The sequence below is a fragment of the Lolium rigidum genome, chromosome 3 (assembly GCF_022539505.1).
Source record: "Lolium rigidum isolate FL_2022 chromosome 3, APGP_CSIRO_Lrig_0.1, whole genome shotgun sequence".
In the NCBI taxonomy this organism is placed as follows: Eukaryota; Viridiplantae; Streptophyta; class Magnoliopsida; order Poales; family Poaceae; genus Lolium; species Lolium rigidum.
In genome coordinates this window covers 210,489,014-210,498,702 of record NC_061510.1, presented here as the reverse complement: position 1 = coordinate 210,498,702, position 9,689 = coordinate 210,489,014, and the positions used below count along the sequence as shown (strand labels likewise).

Below are 9,689 nucleotides of genomic sequence, written 5' to 3'. Positions count from 1 at the left end.
CTAGAGGGAGGGGAAAGCTGAGGAAAAACTAACGAGCTGGGGAAAACTGAGTACAACTAACGAAGCAGGGGCACGAAAATAGAAATCCCAAAAAAAATTGGCATGGCTAAACGGGGTGGATTCTAGGTATAAAACGATTATCAGAGTGGGAGCGCTTGCAGTTACATGGTCGCTCTGGCTATGTAGAAATAACAAGGTTTTTTATGACAAAAATTCTTCTATTATGGAGGTCATTTACTGGTGTACAACTTTGTTGTGTTCATGGTCGCCACTTTAGCGTTTGGAGGATCGCGACCTCTTTATGGAGGTGTCTTCGCGGTTGAAGAATACGGCCAAGGAGTTTATTTTCCAACATGGGTGGCTGCATAGCCGCAGGATCGAAGCCAATAGAGCTTTAAACTAGTTGGCTTTTTTTTCCTTTCGTTTCACATTAATCTTTGGTACATACTAGACTATCAAACGGCCGTGTCCATCCTGATTATGCAGAGGTTGGATGTAATGCTTAAAAAAATTTAAATAATAAAGCGTCATTTATCAAAAAGAAGTAATATAAATTGGAGGGAGTAATAACTTACCCACGACAGCAGAGTATAAATAAGTGTTCAAAGTATCAGGCCTCCAGCAACCAACACTTGAGTAAAGTAAATACCGTAATAATAAAAAACAACCAACCAACAATTGCAAACAACAGGAAATGGAATAGGCTGCTTTAGTGCACAGCGTGTGTGAGACTGAGTGTGAGTGAGCCACTGCTCTGCTTGCCACTGCTGCTGTATCACACCCACAGCGAGCTCCATTCTCTTCTCTCCTCAAGAACTCGACAGAGCAGGGAGAGACAGAGTCTTGCAGTTGCAGAGCCGAATCGATCTCCCATCTCTGTCCAAGGTGATTGCTCGGGAGCTGCATTCCCCTCTCCGGGCCGTTTTGGAAATTAGATGCTGCGGAATCGCTCCTTTCCTCCCTTGTTTTTTTTTCAGTAATTAGGTTCCCTTGAAGATGATCAAAAATAAAAGCCAAGTTTTTCCCTTGGAAATCACGTGTTTTGTGTTTAAACATTTATGCTTCTATTTTCTATGGAAAAAGGGGGATTTCTGTATGTAAAGGTCCTTTTTCTAGTTCGTATTTTCCCTGCATTGTTCTTGGAGGATAACTCCGCAAGTTTATGCATCGTCTTTTTTGTTTGATCAAGAAAAGATCGTCGAATAACCCCGCCCCCTTTTCGTGTAGAGCCAATACTTGGTCTTGAATACTTAACAACTTGACTTGGTAATCATAATTTCATTTTAGTTTTATTTTTTATTTATGGTCGTGATAGTTGAGTATGCTCACAGTTCCTACCGTCCATATTTAGTTTACTTTTGTGTGAGTGACTACTGATTTAATGATTTTATAAAGTCCTACGAAGGAGCTACATTGCTCATGCATGGTAGTTCAGTCAGACAGCCATTAACTCACTACGCACATGGAGTAGTAGTTAGTTTCATGCAGCTGTGCTAATAAAGCATTAGTAAACCAAGTTTGGTGCGGAGTTCTTACCTTGCTTTTGTTAGGAACCAACATGTAAAATTTCTGCAGTTCAACATTACACGCGTGCGTTCGACACAATCCATAGCAATCTCGACCCTTTCTTTGCGAGTGTTTTGACCAAAATTTCACCCTGTTGGCAGCTGATCGACCATGGGATCGAGGAGGCCACGGCTGCCCGGGTTCGGCGAGGACAATAATGGTGGGAGAGGGGGTCAGGGAAGAGGCGGGCGCCCTGGCCGGGCCGGCTTTCAGTACCAGCAAGGCGGCCGTGTGGCAGGCTCCTACCACCACCATGGGCCTCGCGGCGCGACGCAGCAATGGCGTCCAACCGGCCATGCTCCAGTGCAGCCGCCGCAGCACAGCGACGGTGGCGGTGGGGACGGCCCGTCTGCGACGATATCTGCTGAGGTGTGCCAAGCAATGGACGATGATGACGCTCCACGCGATCCCGTCGACGTCTCGGCCTCTACGGAGACAGGGTCTCCGGAGGCTCTCGAGGTGGTCACCCGGCAGCTTGATGCCCTGTCCATGGAGGGCGGTGAGAAGAGCGCGGTTGTCTTCCAGCCGATCCCGCTGCCCAGCTGCTCGTACAAGTTCCCTCGCCGCCCGGGGAACGGGAGGGTCGGCACCAAGTGCCTGGTGAAGGCGAACCATTTCCTCGCCGAGCTGCCGGACAAGGATCTTCACCAGTACGACGTGAGTTTTCTTTAGTTTACCATGACTGCATTGTTCTCCGAAGTTCTTGACATGGCATGTGGTCTTCTCGGCAGGTTTCCATCACCCCAGAGATCACCTCACGGGGTGTCGGCCGCGCCGTGATGGAAGAGCTGGTGAAGCTGCACAAGGTGTCCTACTTGGGAGGTCGGCTTCCGGCCTACGATGGCAGGAAGAGTATGTACACTGCTGGTGCGCTGCCTTTTACTTCCAAAGAGTTTCACATCACTTTGCTCGACGAAGATGATGGCTCCGGTTTGGAGAGGTGCGTCCTTGAGACTTTCTTTCTCATGATTCTATGGTTATAGGGCAAAGCATACTCTATAGACATTTTTTTTCCAAGGGGAAAAAGTGGGAGAGCTTTCCACTGCGGATGCTGTTACAGAAATATTTAGAGAGTACAAAACATACTACTCATAGAATCATGAGAAACAAAATATTTAGTGGGTGACTGCAGATGCTGTTATAGTATCTAAGTCTGTATCTGAAGCCAACTGACATTTCTGACTGTTATTTCTATGATGTAGGCGTGAGAGAACTTTTAAGGTGCTGATTAGGTTTGCGGCGAAGGCCGATCTTCATCGGCTTGAGCAGTATATAGCTGGGAGGCAGGGAGAGGCTCCCCAAGAGGCCTTGCAAGTTCTTGACATCGTCCTGCGTGAGCTGCCAACAGCTAGGTAGAGTGTAGATATCTCTAGGTATCATATCATAGGAAAAATCAATAATTGACAAACTGTTCCATCCCCATCAATTGTTTAACAGGTATGAACCATATGGCCGATCCTTCTTCTCGCCTGACCTGGGAAGAAGGCGATCCCTTGGCGACGGAATAGAAAGCTGGCGCGGGTTTTATCAGACCATTCGTCCTACTCAGATGGGTTTGTCACTGAATATTGGTAAGGTTCTGGTTCTCGCATTTTCTCATGAATATATGGTCACTACAATGAACTGGGGCTCCATGGTGTTCTGTACCGCTGTCCTTGGGTATGTGTTATGTAATACATTGTGAAGCCACTAATAAGCAACGGAAATTTCTGCATTTTTTTATTTGCACAAGATAACATTCAGTACTTAACCGTTCTGATAGATATTTATATTCAATGTTTGGATAGTCAGTGAATGGACTTTCAACTATATAGCTTAGCATAATCAGTGATGATTTAAGCTTTAATTCACATAGCTCTGTTACTTCGAACTTTCTTGACAGAGATGCTTATTGGTGTTGCTTAATTGATATTTACTTTCCCTTCTTTTTCTTGACAGAGATTTCATACTTCCTGAATACTTTCCTCAATATTTACTTTCCCATCTTTTCTCTGTTTTCAGATATGTCAGCTACATCTTTCTTCGAGCCTCTGCCTGTCATTGATTTTGTTTCTCAGCTTTTGAACACTGACATCCGCTCGAGGTCCCTCTCAGATGCTGAACGTGTCAAGGTATACTTGGCTAACACTTTGTACTCATTACTGTGTATCCTTCGACTTCGTTCAGGAAGAGCTAGTTTCAAATGGAAGTACCTTTGTTGTGAGACAGAAGTAAATGAATACACAAGCTATTGTTAACTGCTTGAATCCAGTTCCCATAACTCATCTAAATCTGAATAGCTTTAGTATGTCTTGGTAATCTGAGCTGCCATTCCTTGCATATCTGTTTGTAGCTTTATTCACTAACTTAGCAAGTAATTTCGATGTTTCTTTGAACACCCTAGATCAAGAAGGCCTTAAAAGGTGTGAAGGTGGAAGTTACTCACCGTGGCAACATACGGCGGAAGTATCGGATATCTGGTTTAACATCCGAGGCAACTCGGGAGCTAAGGTATGGAGCTTCCTCTTTTCATCTTGCACTATTGTAATATCCCTTTTAGTTTCCTCTGAAGTCATTCTGAAAAGCATAAGGTACTGTTCTTGTTTCCCTCAAAAATAATGTTATTTTGCAACAGTTTTCCCGTTGATCAAGGGGACACAGTGAAGTCTGTTGTCCAATACTTTCAGGAGACATATGGCTACACCATCCAGCACACCTACCTTCCCTGTCTGCAAGTCGGTAATCAGCAGCGTCCAAATTACCTCCCCATGGAGGTACGCTAGTGCTAAAATACGCTCCCTTCTTTCATGTAGTAAATATGTGCGGTAGTATTTTGTTTTCTTGTCAACTTTTTGGCACTTAACCTGCAAATCTATTGTCTCTGACATGTGCTTACAAATCTGAACTTCTATCCAGGCCTGCAAAATAGTGGCGGGACAGAGATACTCCAAGAGACTCAACCAGGGTCAGATAAGAGCTCTTCTAGAGGAGACATGTCAGCGCCCACATGATCGGGAGCGTGACCTAATTCAGGTATAGCATTTCTCTTGTCATAGTATTGTTGAGGCTCTACCATCCTATGTGCAGGTAAACAAGTTCACATGTTTATGCAAAGCACAAATTTATTTGTGTGTCTACAGATTGTAAATCACAACTCTTACCATGATGATCCTTATGCAAAAGAGTTTGGCATCACGATCAGTGAGCGGCTTGCATCGGTTGAGGCACGGGTTTTACCTACTCCTCGGGTAAGTGGAGCCTGAATCATGTTGAGACAATGCCTTTCGAAGTTCTTTTTCTTGTGCTATTAGCCCTTCGCGAGTGATCCTGTTTTCTGAAAATGTTATGCTTAATTCGCTGCAACACTTTTAATGACTTCTCCTTTTGTTTCTATTCATGCAGCTTAAGTACAGCGAGGCTGGTAGAGAGAAGGATTGCTTGCCTAGAATTGGCCAATGGAATATGATGAACAAGGTAATGATACTACATCAAAAAGATGTACTAATGCCAGATTTTGTTTACTTTATTATCCACATCAAGCATATGCTCTTTGTTTACTTTATTATCTCAAGCCTTGCTGTTCATTTTCATTTTCTCCTTATCCAGAAATTGGTAAATGGTGGTAGAGTCAGGAGCTGGATGTGTGTCAATTTCGCTCGAAATGTTCAAGACAGTGTTGCTACTGGATTCTGTCGTGAACTTGCCCGCATGTGCCAAGCCTCAGGAATGGCAAGTATCCCTGAAATGCTTCAAGCTATGCTTGCACATTGTACATGTTATTTTTCCCTTGTACTTGTTGGTTACAATAGTAATAGTCTTACTATCAATTATAGGAATTTGCTTTGGAGCCTGTTCTTCCAGCTATATATGTGCGTCCTGATCAAGTGGAGCGAGCTTTGAAAGCTAGGTTCCATGATGCACTGAACATACTTGGACCACAGCGCAAGGAGCTCGATTTACTTATCGGAATACTTCCTGATAACAACGGCTCGCTTTATGGTAACTAAAATTTCAATTATATATTGATTTCTGCACTATTAAACTGAAGCTTCAAGTCAATGCTCATCTCTAGAGATGCTCATACTGTGCCGGTATCAGGTGACTTGAAGCGTGTCTGCGAAATCGACCTTGGGCTGATTTCTCAGTGCTGTTTAACAAAGCAAGTGTTTAAAATGAACAAACAGATCCTGGCAAACCTTGCTCTGAAGATAAACGTAAAGGTTGGTGTTAGATTTCTTGTTGTGTTTTGTGCATTTCTTCAGTCCCCGACTCTAACACATACGGCCTTTTGTTTTCAAAGGTTGGGGGAAGGAACACTGTCCTGGCTGATGCAGTGTCAAGGTGCATCCCTTTGCTTACCGACAAGCCTACGATCATATTCGGCGCTGATGTCACCCATCCCCATCCTGGTGAAGACAGCAGCCCTTCCATTTCTGCAGTAAGTCCAACAATCTCATACTCAATGTCCACTGGCTGTTCTTGTCTACATCAGTCAACTTATTTTCTAAAAAAACATTGATTTTCCCTGCAGGTTGTGGCCTCCCAAGATTGGCCTGAGGTGACTAAGTATGCTGGCCTAGTCTCTGCTCAATCTCACAGGCAAGAGTTGATAGATGATCTGTACAATGTCACTCATGATCCTCAGAGAGGAACCATCCATGGTGGCATGATAAGGTATCCCTCACCATCTCCAGTCTTCCTCCTACGAATTTTCAGCACAAGTCATACATTCTGTGGCATGCATTTGCAGGGAGCTTCTTATCTCCTTCAAAAGATGTACTGGAGAAAAGCCTCAGAGAATATTGTTCTATAGGTATGCTTTCTTGCAGAAATTTACGGCTTGTGATTTGATACTTCTTTTCAATACCAGCTGTGAGCTGGTCAATCATTTGAAATCCTGGCCTTCCACATTGGGGCTAAACCGCAAAAGTGTCTGCCTTTTGCAGAGATGGTGTCAGCGAAGGCCAGTTCTACCAAGTTCTACTGCATGAGCTTGATGCCATCCGAAAGGTAACACACAATTTGCCCCAATTTTATCACTCCCTTCTGATCCAATTCATCTGTCTCTCAGGCATGCGCGTCGCTGGAGGCCAACTACCAGCCGCAGGTTACTTTCATCGTGGTTCAGAAGCGCCACCACACCAGACTGTTTCCGCACAACCACAATGACCAGAGCTCCGTCGACAGGAGCGGCAACATCCTCCCCGGTGAGTGTTGTTACTTATGCCATCATTCTTCAGGTTGCTTGCTTCTACCTTCCTCTTGCCAATATCTTTTCTAATCTGACAGTCTCTCCTGGACATGCAGGCACTGTTGTAGACTCCAAGATCTGCCATCCTACAGAGTTTGATTTCTTTCTGTGCAGCCATGCCGGCATCAAGGTAAATAAATATGACGAGATCTACTTACATCTTCATGTCTGTCATTTTAGACTGTATCAGATTCAGATGTTAACTCAAATGATCCGTAGGGCACGAGCCGCCCCGCGCATTACCATGTCCTGTGGGATGAGAACAACTTCAGTGCCGATGCACTGCAGAGCCTCACCAACAACCTCTGCTACACGTAAGCCTCGGCATTCTTCACCTTCTCGAACAATCAATCTACATCCCCTCCCTAACTTTCGATCTCTTCCGCAGTTACGCGAGGTGCACGCGGTCGGTATCGATCGGTAAGTCGACACTCTGAAATCAATATTGTCATCAGGGATCTGCCAAGCTCAAGTCTTGAAGTTTCAACAATTCTGACACATAAATTCTCAAAAACAGTTCTGACAGATAAACGTTTATTGCAGTTCCTCCGGCATACTATGCTCACCTGGCCGCCTTCCGCGCCCGGTTCTACATGGAGCCGGACAGCTCCGACAGCGGCTCCATCGCGAGCACGCGCCAGGCCGGCTCCTCGACGTCCCGCAGCACCCGGGCCCCCGGCGGTGGGGTCGTCAGGCCCCTCCCTGCGCTCAAGGACAGCGTGAAGAGGGTCATGTTCTACTGCTGATGATGCTGCCCTAAAATCATCTATTGCTGATGGGTCCAGTCAACTAGTCAAAGAGCTAGAAAATTAGCAAGTTAAATGCACCGGCTTATATCATAAAACTACAGAAATCATCATATCAAGTTCAAAAAATACTTCAGTAGTTCAGTTACAGAAGTACATAGTATCTTATATGAATTTGGTTGGCAGTACGAAATTGTTATTCTTTAAGCATCAATAAATTCTGCAATTGAGAAGCAAATTAGTCATGTGACTTATACTCATATCCTCTGTTTCATTATACTCCGCATATAAATTTTTGTCAAAATCAAATACTACAAAATTTAATTAATTATATAAGTTTGGATCGCGAGGACGACCAGCAGTTATCGAGGGATGGCAGCCCTTCTATTTTGAACCAAACTCTCCGATTGGTGAGGTGGGACACCCCGAGAAGCAAACGCCCCAAGGACTATACGTAGAGACACAATAACGCTTTTACCCGCGGAGGTTTCGTCCCTGTAAACGGACGGCATGGATATCGCGCGAGTCTAGACGCCACCTCCCTGGGGATTGATGGAGTGACGTGGCTCATTAGTCGTTGTTGGCGATGTTCCAGATCAGTCTGTCCCTCACTCGCCAACTATCCCTCTTGTGCCCAAGGCAGTGGACTGGACAAACGTTGGGATGGACCTAGGCCTCGCAATCTTCCGCTCGGTCTACCAGAGACCCATCTCATCGATTCTCTCTAGGCCGGCACACCGTGGACATCCAATGAAGGTCATTGTTGGGCCGCTGAGGCAACAACATAGAATTCTAATCTCCGAACTTGGTATTGCAACAAAAGGAGAGATCATTGGTGATGAGGCATGAGAGGCATACCTCGACCTCTTTCCACGCCCCTTAGTGAAAACCACCTCCACGTGGTACTCAGCCTATTTGGATGGCTACCTAACGATCTCCCGCTCAGTGACGATGCCCTGGTGGAGTACCTTGTCTAAGTGATTGGCATGTTCAGTGCCGATTTGTTTTGGTATATAGCTCTTTTGTTTGTGATTTAGAATGCATGTGGTTTTAATTCCCGAGCGGAATGGGCGGAAATTTTCCAAGCGATCTCACCCGTGAATGTGGCAGTGGTTTTTCTCCAAGACAAAAATAAATGGTGGTTATCATTAACAGCGTGGTTAGAGAGAGTCTAGGCTCTTCCTATGCAAAGTTCTACTTCTTACCGGCGTGTCAACATACTTTTAGTCTGGCAGTACGCGTTAGTTTCGGTCTCAAACCCCCATCGCCTCTCACTTAATGAGATCACCGCGCAATGTGGGAGGAATATGGATAGTGGTTCACCGGTGTCTACGGACCCCAGAGTGGAGAATACAAGCGGTTGTTCCTCTGTGAGTTATAGGATATCCGTGGGTGGACACCGAGGACTTCAACCTTATAGTTGACCCGGCTGACAAAAATCAAGGGGTGCTGCATAGGCGGATGATGTGCAGGTTCCAACGCACGCTATCTCGGCTAAAAATGAAGGAACTCTAACTCAATGGTAGGAGGTTCACTTAGTACAATGAGAGGGAAAATCCCACCTTGTGGTGCCTTAGAGGGTCTTTATGACTCTCGATTGTGGAGAGTTTTTCATGGATGCCTTCCTCTCGACTTGTCCATCGGGCCTCTCGGATTGTGAAGAGGCTCTGACAACTACCCGCTGGTCGTGAGTTCGTCATGAGACATTTTCAGGGGACGTCGCTTTTAGTTAAAATGCTTCTAGCCTAAAGTTGATAGATTCATGAATATTGTCCCAAAAGGCATGGATGTCCACAACATGGATTGCAAATCCATTCAAATGGTTGGACACAAATTAAAGCTCAAAGCAAGCGCCAAGTTCCTTTCAAACTGCATTTCCAAGTTTGTTGGGAATGTTAAGATGCAAATTATTAATGCAACAAAGGTCATATTGCGTCTTGACACGGCGATGGACTCTTGGGCCTTTTCGCCGGAGGAAAGAGCCTTGCGGTGCCTTCTCAAGAAGAAGATTCTATGCCTGGACCCCTCGAGAGGACAATTGCGAAGCTACACTCTCACATCCTCTGGTTGCAGAAGGGTGATACTTCCAAACGCATGTTCCACACGAGACATGCAAGAAATTAGAGATGAAAGACTTCATCATGCGT

General features: G+C 45.2%; 1 pseudogene; it reads left to right on the top strand.

The window, feature by feature from the left end:
• The first annotated feature begins 2,345 nt into the window (after positions 1-2,345).
• Positions 2,346-7,542, top strand: LOC124698908 (annotated as a pseudogene).
• Positions 7,543-9,689: the final 2,147 nt, after the last annotated feature.